Source organism: Oryctolagus cuniculus, chromosome 9 (assembly GCF_964237555.1).
Source record: "Oryctolagus cuniculus chromosome 9, mOryCun1.1, whole genome shotgun sequence".
Lineage (NCBI taxonomy): Eukaryota > Metazoa > Chordata > Mammalia > Lagomorpha > Leporidae > Oryctolagus > Oryctolagus cuniculus.
The window spans coordinates 114,167,405-114,181,959 of record NC_091440.1 but is presented as its reverse complement, the minus strand read 5'-3'; the positions used below and the strand labels follow the sequence as shown (position 1 = coordinate 114,181,959).

General features: G+C 39.7%; 1 long non-coding RNA gene across 2 annotated transcripts in view; it reads right to left on the bottom strand.

The window, feature by feature from the left end:
• Positions 1-14,555, bottom strand: part of LOC138843877 (uncharacterized) — a 310,222-nt gene that overhangs the window by 37,706 nt on the left and 257,961 nt on the right. The window lies entirely within an intron of this gene.

Below are 14,555 nucleotides of genomic sequence, written 5' to 3'. Positions count from 1 at the left end.
ACATTAGGGAATTCCAACATAGTAGAAAAGCACATGACATATTCTACTATCAACCATAGCCTGCGGAGAGTAGCCACCAATAATCTCAAAGATTTTTCTGTCTTCCTTTCAAATGCGTTCTTGAATGCTTTAGTAAAGGAAGAGCCCTTTCTCTTACTTCCCAGCGACTTTCACAGGGAACACAGTCAAGTGGTAGGTCTTATCGTACAAAATTCCCTTAATCGTTCCACCTTCCTGAGCCTTCTCTCCCCTTTCTCAATTAGGTCTCAAGGATGTTCTGCCCTCTCTACTTCATTTATCATAGGTCATTTTCATGTCAAACTTCAAAGAATCATCCCAACATAATGCTGAGTCAACCCTGAGTAGTACTGACACAACACTGAATACTAAACTGATGTTGAGTACACAGTACATCAATGGATTTTTTTTTTCACATTCAGATATCTATTCCACATTCCCAGACTAACACCTTGAGACCAATTCCAATATATGTCCTGTCAATTCCTGTTGGCACATAGTAACAAGTCTCATAATTTCTTGTTCTGAGAGACTTTTCTTTCTGAAATAGGGCATTTACTTCCTCCACTAAGGCTGTTTTGAGACTTTATCCTTTAGTGGGCAACACACATTGATGGAGTTACATCCGGAGAAGAGCAACCATCATTTTATGTGACATCTTCTTAGCTGAGGTCATTAAATGGTATTCAAGTGCTATTGTCTGAATATCTTTGCCCCCCTAAAATTCATATTTGAAATCTAATCAGTGTGTTTGTAATATAAGGTGAGCTTTTGGGGGGTAATTAAAAGATATTGGAGGGGGCCGGCGCTGTGGCTCACTTGGTGAATCCTCCGCCTGTGGCGTCGGCATCCCATATGGGAGCTGGGTCCTAATCCCGGTTGCTCCTCTTCCAGTCCAGCTCTCTGCTGTGGCCCAAGAAGGCAGTGGAGGATGGCCCAAGTGCTTGGGCCCTGCCCCCACATGGGAGACCAGGAGGAAGCACCTGGCTCCTGGCTTCAGATCGGCACATCGCACTGGCCATAGCGGCCATTTGGGGGGTGAACCAACAGAAAGATGTCCTTTCTCTCTGTCTCTCTCTCTCTCACTGTCTAACTCTGCCTGTCTAATTAAAAAAAAAAAGATATTGGAGGAATTCTCATGAGCAGGATTAATTCCCTTATAAAACGAGGCCCTGGAGAGCTGCCTCCCCACTTCTACCACTTATGGGCAAAGTTAGAGGGGCCATCTATGAACCAAAAAGGACCTTCATGGGGATCTAATCATGCTGGCACTCTGATCTCAGACTTCTCATTTTCCAGATTGTGAGAAAGAAATTTCTATAATTTACAAACCACTTGGTCTATGATATTTTGTTTTATCAGTCTGAAAAATCTAAGACGTTAGGTAAATGGGGAATGTTCTTCTCTAACAAAGAGAGAAGTGGCTTCTTTTGCCACCCAGGAGCATTCAGAGGAATGTTAGAGTTTACTATTCTCTGGCTTGTCTACTCAAATGTCTAAGTATCCCATTCTTTCCCTATCAAGCATTTAACTTTGACATAGGACACCTGACAAAGCTGTGTATTTAGTCTTTTCTACAGAATTGTTTTTTTTTTCAACTTTTATTTAATAAATATAAATTTTGAAAGTACAACTTTTGAATTATAGTGTTTTGCCCCACACCCTCTCCCATGCCATTCTTCATCAAGATTCATTTTCAATTATCGTTATATACAGAAGATCAACTTAGTATATACTAAGTAAAGATATCAACAGACTGCACACACACAAGACACATACAGTATAAAGTACTTGTTTGAGTAGTAGTTTCACCATTAATTATCATAGTACAACACATTAAGGGCAGAGGTCCTACATGGGGAGCAGGTGCACAGTAACATCCATTGTTGATTTAACAATTGACACTCTTATTTATGATGTCAGTAATCTCCCGAGGCTCTTGTCATGAGCTGCCAAGGCTATGGAAGCCTCTTGAGTTCATAAACTCTGATCTTATTTAGACAAGGCCATAGTCAAAGTGGAAGTTCTCTCCTCCCTTCAGAGAAAGGTACTGCCTTCTTGATGGCTCGTTCTTTCCTCTGGAATCTCACTCACAGAGATTGTTCATTTAGGTCATTTTTTTTGCCACAATATTTTGGCTTTCCATGCCTGCGAAACTCTCATGGGCTTTTTAGCCAGATTTGAATGCCTTAAGGGCTGATTCTGAGGCCAGAGTGCTGTTTAGGGCTTTTGGCATTCTATGAGTCTGCTGTGTATCGTGCTTCCCATGATGGATTGTTCTCTCCTTTTTAATTCTTTTTTTTTTTTGGACAGGCAGAGTGGACAGTGAGAGAGAGAGACAGAGAGAAAGGTCTTCTTTTGCTGTTGGTTCACCCCCAGTGGCCACTGCAGCCAGTGTGCTGTGCTGATCCGAAGCCAGGAGCCAGGTGCTTCTCCTGGTCTCCCATAAGGGTACAGGGCCCAAGCACTTGGGCCATCCTCCACTGCACTCCCGGGCCACAGCAGAGAGCTGGACTGGAAGAGGAGAAACCGGGACAGAATCCACCACCCCGACCAGGACTAGAACTGGGTGTCCTGGCGCAGCAGGTGGAGGATTAGCCTATTGAGCTGTGGCGCCGGCCTCTCCTTTTTAATTCTATCCATTATTATTAGCAGACACTAGTCTAGTACATGTGATCCCTTTGACACTTAATCCTATCTTTACGATCAATTATGAACTTAAACTGATCATTTTGACAAGTAAGATGGCATTGGTACATGCCACCTTGATGGGATTGAATTGGAATCCCCTGGCACGTTTCTAGCTCTACCATTAGGGGTAAGCTGGAGTGAGCATGTGCTGAACTGTACATCTCCTCCCTCTCTTATTCCCACTGTTATGTTTAACAGGGATCACTTTTCAGTTAAATTTAAATGCCCAAGAATAATTGTGTGTTAATTAAAGGGTTCAACCAATGGTACTAAGTAGAACAAAAAAATACTAAAAGGTGTAAAGTAGTAAATTATTCCTTGACAGTCAGGACAAGGGCTGATGAAGTCATTGTTTCTCATAGTGTCCATTTCACTTTAACAGATTTCCTTTTAAGAGCTCAGTTAGTTGTCACAGAGCAGGGAGAACATATGATATTTGTCCCTCTGGACTGACTTATTTTACTCAGCATGATGTTTTCCAGATTCCTCCATTTTGTTGCAAATGACCAGATTTCTTTTTTTGACTGCTGTGTAGTATTCTATAAAGTACATATCCCATAATTTCTCTATCCATTTGTTTGTTGATGGGCATTTGGGTTGATTCCATGTCTTAGTGATTATGAATTGAGCTGTAATAAACTTTGAGGTGAAGACAGCTCTTTTATTTGCCAACTTAATTTCCTTTGGGTAAATTCCAAGGAATAGGATGGCTGAGTCATGTGGTAGGGATATATTCAGGTTTCTGAGGAATACCCAAACTGTCTTCCATAGTGGTTTTACCAGTTTGCATTCCCACCAACAGTGAGTTAGTGTCCCTTTTTCCCCACATTCTCGTCAGCATCTATTGTTGATAGATTTCTGAATGTGAACCATTCTCACTGGGGTGAGATGAAACCTCATTGTGGTTTTGATTTGCATTTCCCTGATGGCTAGTGATCCTGAACCTTTTTTCATGTGTCTCTTGGCCGTTTGGATTTCCTCTTTTGAAAAATGTCTATTGAGGTCCTTGGCCCATCTCTTAAGTGGGTTGTTTGTTTTGTTGTGGAGTTTCTTGATCTCCTTGTAAATTCTGGTTATTAAACCTTTATCGGTTGCATAGTTTGCAAATATTTTTTCCCATACTGACGGTTGTCTCTTCACTCTCCTGACTGTTTCTTTTGCAGTACAGAAACTTCTCAATTTGATGCAATCCCAAAAGTCAATTTTGGCTTTGACTGCCTGTGCTTCCGGAGTCTTTTCCAAGAAGTCTTTGCCTGTGCCTATATCTTGCAGGGTTTCTCCAATGTTCTCTAATAATTTGATGGTGTCAGGTCGTCATTTAGATCTTTAATCCATGTTGAGTGGATTTTTGTGTAAGGTGTAAGGTAGGGGTCTTGCTTCATGCTTCTGCACATGGAAATCCAGTTTTCCCAGCACTATTTATTGAACAGACTGTCCTTGCTCCAGGAACTGGCTTTAGATCCTTGATCAAATATAAGTTGGCTGTAGACGTTTGGATTAATTTCTGGTATTTCTATTCTGTTCCATTGGTCTTTCCATCTGTTTCTGTACCTGTACCATGCTGTTTTGATTATAACTACCCTGTGGTATGTCCTGAAATCTGCCATTGTGAGGCCTTCAGCTTTGTTTTTGTTGTACAAGATTGCTTTAGCTATTCAAGGTCTCCTATGCCTCCATATGAATTTCAGCATCATTTTTTCCAGAACTGACAAGAATGTCTTTGGTATTTTGATTGCTATAGCATTGAATCTAAAATTGCTTTTGGGAGAATGGACATTTTGATAATATTGATTCCTCCAATCCATGAGCATGGAAGATTTTTCCATTTTTTGGTATCCTCCTCTATTTTTCTCTTTAAGATTTTGTAATTCTCATTGTACAGATCTTTGACATCCTCTTGGTTAAGTTTATTCCAAGGTATTTGATTGTTTTTGTAGCTATTGTGAATAGGATTGATCTTAGCAGTTCTTTCTCAGCCATGGCATTGCCTGTGTATACAAAGGCTGTTGATTTTTGTGCATTGATTTTACATCCTGCTACTTTGCCAAACTCTTCTATGAGTTCCAATAGTCTCTTAGTAGAGTTCTTTGGATCCCCTAAATGAAGAATCACATCATCTGCAAAGAGGGATAGTTTGACCTCTTCCTTCCCAATTTGTATCCCTTTAATTTCTTTTTCTTGCCTAATGGCTCTGGCTAAAACTTCCAGAACTATATTAAATAGCAGTGGTGAGAGTGGGCATTCCTGTCTGGTACCAGATCTCAGTGGAAATGCTTGCAAATTTTCCCCATTCAATAGTATTCTGCCCATGGGTTTTTCAGAAATTGCTTTGATTGTATTGAGGAATGTTCCTTCTACACCCAATTTGCTTAGAGATTTCATCTTGAAAGGGTGTTGAATTTTATCAAATGCTTTCTACATCTATTGAGATAATCATATTGTTTTTCTTCTGCAGTTTGTTAATGTGGTGTATCACATTGATTGATTCGCAAATGTTGAACCATCTCTGAATACCAGGGATAAATCACACTTGGTCTGGGTGGATGATCTTTATGATTTGTTGTTGCATTCTATCGGTCAGAATTTTATTGGGGATTTTTTGCGTCAGTGTTCATCAGGGAAATTGGTCTGTACTTTTCTTTCAATGCTGTATCTTTTTCAGCTTTAGGAATTAAGGTCATCCTGGCTTCACAGAAAGAATTTGGGAGTATTCCCTCTTTTTCGATTGTTCTGAGTAGTTTGAGAAGGATTGGAGTTAGTTATTCTTTAAATGTCTGGTGAAATTCAGCAGTGAATCCATCCGGTCCTGTGCTTTTCTTTGTTGGAAGGGCCTTTATTACTGATTCAATTTCTTCCTCGGTTATGGGTCTGTTTAGGTTTTCTATGTCTTCATAATTCAATTTAGGTAGGTTGTATGTGTCCAGGAATCTATCCATTTCTTATAGATTTCCCTGTTTGCTTGCATACAACTCTTTGTAGTAATTTCTGATAACTCTTTTTATCTCTGTGGTGTCTGTTGTTACATTTTCTTTTTCATCTCTGTGGGACATCTCTGATTTTATTGACTTGGGTCTTTTCTCTCCTTTTTTTAGTTAGTTGGGCCAATGGTGTGTCAATTTTGTTTATTTTTCAAAAAACCAGCTCTTCGTTTGGCTGATCTTTTGTAATGTTTTTTTTTTTTTTTTTTGGATTCAATTCTGTTGATTTCTTCTCTAATTTTAATTATTTCTCTTCTCCTACTAATTTTGAGTCTGGTTTGCTGCAGTTTTTCTAGATCCTTGAGATGCATTGTTAGCTCATTTGTTTGGTACCTTTCCAGTTTCTTGATGTAGGCACCTATTGCTATAAACTTTCCTCTTAAATTTGCTTTTGCCGTAACCCATAAGTTTTGATATGTTGTGTTGTTATCTTCATTTACTTCCAGAAAGTTTTTGATTTCTCTTTGGATTTCTTCTATGACCCACTGTTCATTCAGGAGCATGTTTCTCAGTCTCCATGTGTTTGCATATGCTCTAGGGATTCCTGATTTGCTAATTTCCAGCTTCATTCCACTGTGGTCTAAGAAGATGCATGGTATGATTTCGATTCTTTTGAATTTACTGAGACTTGCTTTATGGCCTAGTATGTGGTCAACCCTAGAGTTAGTTCCATGTACTGCTGAGAAGAATGTGTATTCTGCAACTGTAGGATGAAACGTTCTATAGATATCTCTTAGATCCATTTGGTCTATAGTGTCAATTAAATTTGCTGTTTCCTTGTTGATCTTCTGTCTGGTTGATCTGTCTGTTGCTGAAAGTGGAGTATTGAAGTCCCCCAATGCTGTTGTATTGATAATCTAAGTCTCCCTTTAAGTTCCTTAACATATCTTTTAAATAACCTGGTACCCTGTAATTAGGTGTATATACATTTATAATAGTTATATCTTCCTGTTGAATTGATCCCTTAATCATTATATAGTGCCCCTCTTTGTCTCTCTTAACAGTTTTTGTGTTAAAGTTTATTTTGTCTGATTTAATATGGCTACGCCAGCTCTTTTTTGGTTTCTGTTGGCACAGAATATCTTTTTCCAAACTTACTTTCAGTCTGCATGCACCTTTGTTGGAAAGAGGTGTTTCTTGTAAGCAGCAAATAGATGGGTTTTGTTTTTTAATCTGTTCAGCCAGTCTGTGTCTTTTAACTGGAGAGTTGAGGCCATTAACGTTTAATGTGACTATTGATACATAGTGACTTTGCCCTGCCATTTTTCCAAAGATATTTCTAATGTATACTTTGAACTTCCTGTGATCTTTTACTGAGAGATTTTCTTCTTTGCCTTCTTTCGTACTGATGGCCATGTTTCTGTGTTTCTGTGTGTAACACATCTTTAAGTATCTTTTGCAGGTCTGGATGAGTGGTGACAAATTCTTTCAATTTCTTTTTGCTATGAAATGTCTTTATTTCATCTTCATTCACAAATGAGAGCTTTGCAGGATATAATATTCTGGGATGGCAGTTTTTTTTTCTCTTAGTACTTTGGCTATATCTTTCCATTCCCTCTTAGCCTGTAGGGTTTATGATGAGAAGTCTGCTGTGAGTCTAATTGGAGATCCTCTGAGAGTAATCTGGTGTTCCTCTCTTGCAGATTTTAGAATCTTTTTTGGGGGTTGGCACCGTGGCTCACTTGGTTAATCCTCAGTCTGCAGTGCTGGCATCCCATATGGGTGCCGGGTTCTAGTTCTGGTTGCTCCTCTTCCAGTCCAGCTCTCTGCTGTGGCCTGGGAGGGCAGTGGAGGATGGCCCAGGTGCTTGGGCCCCTGCACCCACATGGGAGACCAGTAAGAAGCACCTGGCTCCTGGCTTTGGTTCGGTGCAGTGCCAGTCATTTTGGCCATTTGGGGAGTGAACCAATGGAAGGAAGACCTTTCTCTCTGTCTCTCTCTCTCTCACTGTCTATGACTCTACCTGTCAAATTAAAAAAAAAGAGAATCTTTTCTTTATGTTTCACTGTGGTGAGTTTGATTACAATGTGTCATGGTGAAGATCTCTTCTGGTCATGTTTATTGGGAGTTTTGTGTGCTTCCTGCACTTGGATATCTCTTCCTTTCTCCACACCTGGGACGTTTTCTGCCAGTATCTCACTAAAAAGGCCTTCTAATCCTTTCTTTGTCTCTCCATGCCTTCAGGAACTCCTAGAACCCAAATGTTTGTTTGTTTTTTTTTTTTTTAAACTAGTATCCTGTAGATTCCCAACAATATTTTTTAAATTTCAAATTTCCTCTTCTTTTCTTTGGTTAGACTGTATATGTTCCTGTGCTCTGTCTTCTAAGTCTGATATTCTCTCTTCTGCCTCACTGATTCTGTTTTTAAGGCTCTCATATGTGTTTTTCATTCTATTGAATTCTTCATTTCATTTTGATTTCTTTTCAATATCTCAATTTCATGTTCTATTAAATTCTTCATTTCATTTTAACTCTTCGTTAAGATTTCATTTTCATGAGAGAGATGTTCTGTCATGTCCTGCATGGATTTCAGTAGTTCATGCATTTGTTTTTGATTACTTCTAAATATTCTTATCATAAATTTTTTGAGTTCCATTTCTTGCATTTCTTCTATCTCATCATCTTCATAATCTTGTATTGGAGTGTCATGTTCTTTTGGGAGTGTCATGTTGTCTTCCTTGTTCTTGTTTCCTCAGTTTTTGCATTTGTTGTTTGGCATTGTGGAGATATTCTTTAGATATTCGATATTCTTTGGTTTCTTTTTTTTTTTTTTTTTTTTTTTTTCTGTGGCGGCTTTTCTCGTTATATTATGACTCTAGATTAAATGGACTGTCTGCTCTTGGTGAATCTCTAGAGGCTTGTGGCGGGTGTGTCCAGAGAACTCTGTTCAGTTCTTCAGGGTTAAGGGTATGCCAAAGGTGACACACCCAACTTTGGCGTAGTAAATCTTCTCTTTTTTTTTTATTCAGAAGGGAAGTAATTCCGCTCAGCTGAGCTCTTCTCCTCGATGGTGATCAGTGCCTGAGCACTAGCCCTAGTGGTATAATATTTATCTGCTCTGTCCCAAGGACCACACAAAGGATCTGTTCAGTCCTCAGTGTAAGCTCAGATTCCCCTGCAATGTCTCTCACTGGGTAGCCAAGGCCGCCCAAACTTGTGGCGTCTCTCACCAAGCACTGAGACTACTCACATCTCAGCCACACCGTGAGTTCTCCCACACACTCCCAATTTTTTTTCACAGTCCCAGTTCATAGGCTCCACATATTCACTAGGTCTTAGTCTCCTGTTATTACTCCTCACCAGAGTCAGGTTTTTCTGTTTGAGCTGCCCTGAGCTGGCATAGCTGGCGCAGCTATTAACATAAGTCCAAAATGGCACCTGCTCTATTGTCTCCCACACCTTTGTAAGGTGAGTGGAGAGAGAGAATTGTGTCTGTACTATCCCTTTTCTTTTTTTCTCTCCTCTAGTTAGGCTGGTGTACTTTCCCCCATGGGGCTTCAAGCCTCGTTCCCCCTAGGCTCTTCTTGCTGCTTTTCTGCCAGTGTCTTAGGCTACTGTGGTTTCATCTCACCTCTCCAGCGCTGGTGCGGAAGAGACTCTCAGCAGCTAGGCTCCTGAGCTGTGGGCACCATGCCCTCCATGTAGATCCACTGTGCCCCTCTAATTCTGGAAGAGTTTCCTGTCGCTCCCCCTCTTCGTGGAGGAACGATACAGGACCCTGCATTGTTCTTTTGTCTGCTCTGCCCTTCCCGGGTTTGCTGCTGGTTCTTCCCGGGTTGGCTGCCATCCCTCCACCTCCGTGGAGGGGCGGGCCCCCCTGCCACTTTCCCCACTTCCGCGGGGGAGCGGCACACCGCCGGCCGGCTCTTTCGGGGGCTGCTCAGGTGTTCCTTCAGATAGATGTTCCTGGTGCATGTTGTCTCTCTCCTCCTTTATAGTCCTCTTCTGCCAATCCCAACTCTGCTACCCACACGCCGAGTACGCTGCTCTCCTCCAATCAGGAGTAGGATCAGCTCCTGCAGGTTACTGGTCAAACTGGAGGCAGCTGTGTAAAAGTTGTTTACTCCTCTCCTAGCGCCATATTGTGGGAGAGCAGATGTATAGAATAAGTCTTAATTCCAGTAACTTAGTCTAGTCCGAGTTGCTCCCCACAGTTTCCTCTGCCATTTTTCCCTAACTCTTCCCTGAGACTACACTATCTCCACTTTTATTAAGCTATCTTTTCCTGGACTATCAGTGAGCTCCCTCCCTATTCTGCCATCTTGGAACATCCCCCATAATTGTTTTATAATAAGATCTTGGGTATGATTTCTTGCACAGTATGCCCTGTGGCTATGTAAGATAAGATTCTCCTGTAAAGTTGCCCATGGCTTTAACAGAGCACTTAAACTTGGAAAATAGGTGCCCAAATCCTATCAATTTCTTTTGTCAGGACTCCAATGCCTTTAAAAATAGCTAATCCATGCAGCAGTCCTTATATTATCGATGCCTTCATACTAATCAAACATAGCAGTCACTTCCCTGCCTAATATCTTTCATTGCATAAATATCCTTTTATAAATTAAACATTAGAATAAGCTTTTTATAAACCACTTTGGTGAGATTTGATTGACACATGAATAGATATATATACATAATGAGTTTGAGAACACGTACACACCCATGAAGCCATCACCACCAACATGACCACAGGCATGTCACCCTACATGGGTAAGTTTTCATAATTATGATGTTACTGCACTCTAGGGACCCTTATACCTTCATACTAATGGGCAAATCAACTTCAGCTTCCTATTCTAAAAATCTGATTCCTAGAATCATTCCTCATACAGTTGTCTTATCTATCCCAAAGACTGAGACAAAACATACAAACTGGGGGACCGGCACCGTGGCTCACTTGGTTAATCCTCCACCTGCAGTGCCAGCATCCCATATGGGCGCCGGGTTCTAGTCCCGGTTGCTCCTCTTCCAGTCTAGCTCTCTGCTGTGGCCCGGGAAGGCAGTGGAGGATGGCCCAAGTGCTTGGGCCCCTGCACCCACGTGGGAGACCAGGAGGAAGCACCTGGCTCCTGGCTTTGGACCAGCGCAGTGTGCCAGCTGTGGCGGCCATTTGGGGAGTAAACCAACGGAAGGAAGACCTTTCTCTCTGTCTGTCTCTCTCTGTCTAACTCTGCCTGTCAAATAAAAAAAATACAAGCAGGTATTTTTTATGGTGTTAGAAGGGATACCACAGGGTAATTCTAGAAAAGTAGGAGTGAAGGAAAAGGAAAGTGAAGCAGGAGAGGAAACAAAGCAAAGACAATATAAGCTGGTCATACCACCTAAGAAACACCAAAAAGTCCACAGCTCTTTGGGAAGGCTAAATTGCACCACTTTGTAGAACTTGTGAAAAAGGAAGTTGACCTGATGCTTAAGCTGGGTATAGAATAATAATCATTACAACTGTTTCCTGTGATGTACTTTCAAGACTATCTGGTGGTCAGAATTTGATTTTTGAAAGAATGCTCAGCCTTTATAAGTTTTTCTAAAATATCTTAACTTCTGCATCACTTGCAATATTCTCAGGGATATTTCCTAATCTATCTACTTCTCTCTAATCTTTTTACCATCTTTTTACTAATCAACTATACTTTCTCTTTCCTATCTTTGAATGCAAGATATGTAGTTCTTTCTACCTGGAATTCCTTCCCACAGCCAATCTGCCTGTATCTGTTATTCAACACTTTGATCAAAGACTCTTACCAATGATGGCTACTCAACAAAACCTTGTATGACACCAAGGTAGAACAAGTCATTTTCTCTTCTGTGTTTCCCATTAACTTGGTATCAAGGGCTGTGTTACACTGGACTTGGCTAGTCCTACACATAGGAATTAAAGTATCCTATGTATAGGACTTGAGTGGTCTGGGTTGCAGTCTTATTAATTTGATATGGCAGTTATCAAAAAATATATTAAATGGGGTGGCTTAAACATCAGAAATTTATTGTCTCAGAGTTCAGAAAACTAGAAGTCAAAGATCAGGCAGGGCTGGTTCCTTCTGAGAGCTGTAAGAAAGAAGCTGTTCTACAGCTCTTCTATAGCTCCTGGTGGTTTTCTGGCAATCTTAACATTCCATGGCATGCAGGGGCATTGTCTTGATACTTACTTTCATTTCACATGGCATTTTCCCTATCACATGTCTTTCTCCAAATCTCCCCCTTTTGTTAAGAATATCAATAATATTGCATTGGGGACTATATTACTTCAGTATAATCTTATATTGACTACTCAAATCTAAAATAACTCTATTTCTAAATAATATCTAATTCTGAGGTACTAAAGGGTTAGGATTTTAATATAAGAATCTGGGAAGACACAATTCAATTCCAGCAACTTTGGGCACATCTCAGATTTTCTGGGCCTCAGTCTTCTGATCAGAGAAACCAGAAAATTAAACTGATATAAGACCTAGATTAAATAAAGATCAATTGCAATATTGTAAAGCTTCTAGGTGGAACTGCAGATAAAGGAGGAATAAAAACAAAAAGAAACTTGCCTAAATATCTCCACTTTCCTAAGTTTTCTCCATTTGGCTAACTTGCTATTTAACCATAGGATCTATGGTTAAAAGGTTGACCAAAAAAATAGATACAGCAAAAAGAACATGGAATATGAAAGAATAGAAAGTAATGAGTTCCTCATTGATGGAGTTTTTGCTTAAATTATTAGAGGAGAAAGCAATAGCTAGAGCAGGACAGAACAAGAACAAGAGCATATTACATGATCTTTGTGGGCCTTATTCTTTCACATCTGAAAAGATACTTATCTTTTACAGGTCTGAGGAAAACACCTTGAGTGCTAACCTACCTGTAACTGGAAATATGTAAGAAATGTAGATTAGCATTGTTGATTTGAACTCATGTGTTCTTTGATTTCACATTCTTCTCTCCTTTTACTGTTTTCATATTTACATTTTATTATACAAGTATTATTTTCTATTGTGTCACAGGTAATTTGCTCCACTCCAAAATAATTTTATATTTTTTAAAATATATTGGCTTTATAAAAATTTTACTATGTAAGTGAGGAACAAAATCTTTATATCATTCATCAAAACTGTTGGGAAAGTTGTATCCTGGAATCCTTAACAAAGGCATTTTGCATTGTTCAATGTTTAAATGAGGTTGTCAATCTTATTGCACCATAAATAAGGAGGTTGCAGTGGTTTTGCATAGTCATAGCTATTAATGACTTTAGCAGAGACTTCCTAATCTCCATTTAATTATTAAGAAAACCCTAAAACACACACACATACACACACACACACACACACACACACACTCAGGAGGGAGCCAGCAAGGGAAAAAGAAAGATTCTTAAATCAGTCTTCCAATACATTACAACTCAATGCTTCTGCACTTCTGCCTTATATCTTTAAGAATCTCACTATCAACTCCATCAAGCATTCAATTTTGTTCATTATAACTATAATTTGTGGTCTTACAATATGTTAGTCACTATGAGTACAAGGAGTGAAAGACCAAAAGTTGAGTACAATAAGAATCTCTTAGAATCAAGGAGCTTGAAAACATGCATATACATAAATAATTATAATGTAAGACACAATATGCCATAGAAAGAAAGAAATCACAGTGTGTATTCAGATGAAGAAGAAATCACTCACTATGGGTGGTAGTGAAAAGGAACCAGGAGGAGCTTCATAAAGGAACAGTATCACAAAAGGGCTTTTAGCAATTAAGCAACAATTTTTAAAAAGATGCAGTGACAATAAAGGAGTCAAAGCTGATTAAACTTGAATATATTTCTGGAAAAGGAGGGAGAGACAAAGTTAATGTGATTGAAATGTACAAAAATGCTTTTTTTTATATAAATCAAATTTTTATGCTAGGGTCAAACTGTAGAAGGTCAAGAATTTCAGAATAAGGAGTCTGGGTTTCTTTTCTTAAACAGTTTGGAGACCTTTAAGAAGAAAACAAAGATGTGCTTTATTTTAAAGAAAATCCATTTGCTAATTATGGGCCAAAAATTAGAAGACCTTTTGGAAAGTTCTTGCAATATTGGGCAGCAATTATGTCCCCAAAAACTCTACTAGACTTCATGCCATTCAACAAATATTTCCACTCCCTTCTACATTCCTAATTATTCAGCTTCCTCTGTCAATTCCTTTGACCTCACCTGCAGTCCCAAAGTAGTCATAAGGATTCTTGCCTCTCTATTTAGACAGGCAAGGCCTAATTCAACAAAGAGATGGGATCAGTCAAGTTAAATTTGCAAGAGCCGTTATTGTGATGCTAATTTCATTTTTGTCCATATTTGTTTGCATGTTGCTTTGGTTTCAATGTGTCCCCTGAATCAGTTTATGTATTGAAAACTTAGTTCCCAATAAAATGGTGCTGAGAGATCAGACCTAGTAAGAGGTGATTAGGCCACAAGGCTCTGCCTTTATGATTAGATGTGATTATCCTGAAAGTAGATGGGTGCCTGACAAAAGGGAGGATTTGGCCCCCTTCTCTTCTTCTCACTTACTCTCTCTCTCTCTCTCTTACCCGTGGGTTACTGTTTCATGTTATGATGCAGCCAGAGGGTCCTTACCAAAAGTGACCCCTTGATCTTAGACTGTCCAGAGCCATGAGTCAAATAAACTGCTATTGTTGACAGATTACCCAATCTGTGGTATTCTGTTACATCAGCTAAATACATACATAAATAAATAGGAGTAAGACCCTGTGTGTATGTGTGTGTGTGTGTGTATTTTATGCCTCCTTGCATCTCCCCACTCCCGACCCTGGCGCCTCTCTCTCTTAGACCACACTCTTCTGAAGGGCGGTCATAATGCTTTATCTTTGTCTAGGGTCTGGTAGGGTACC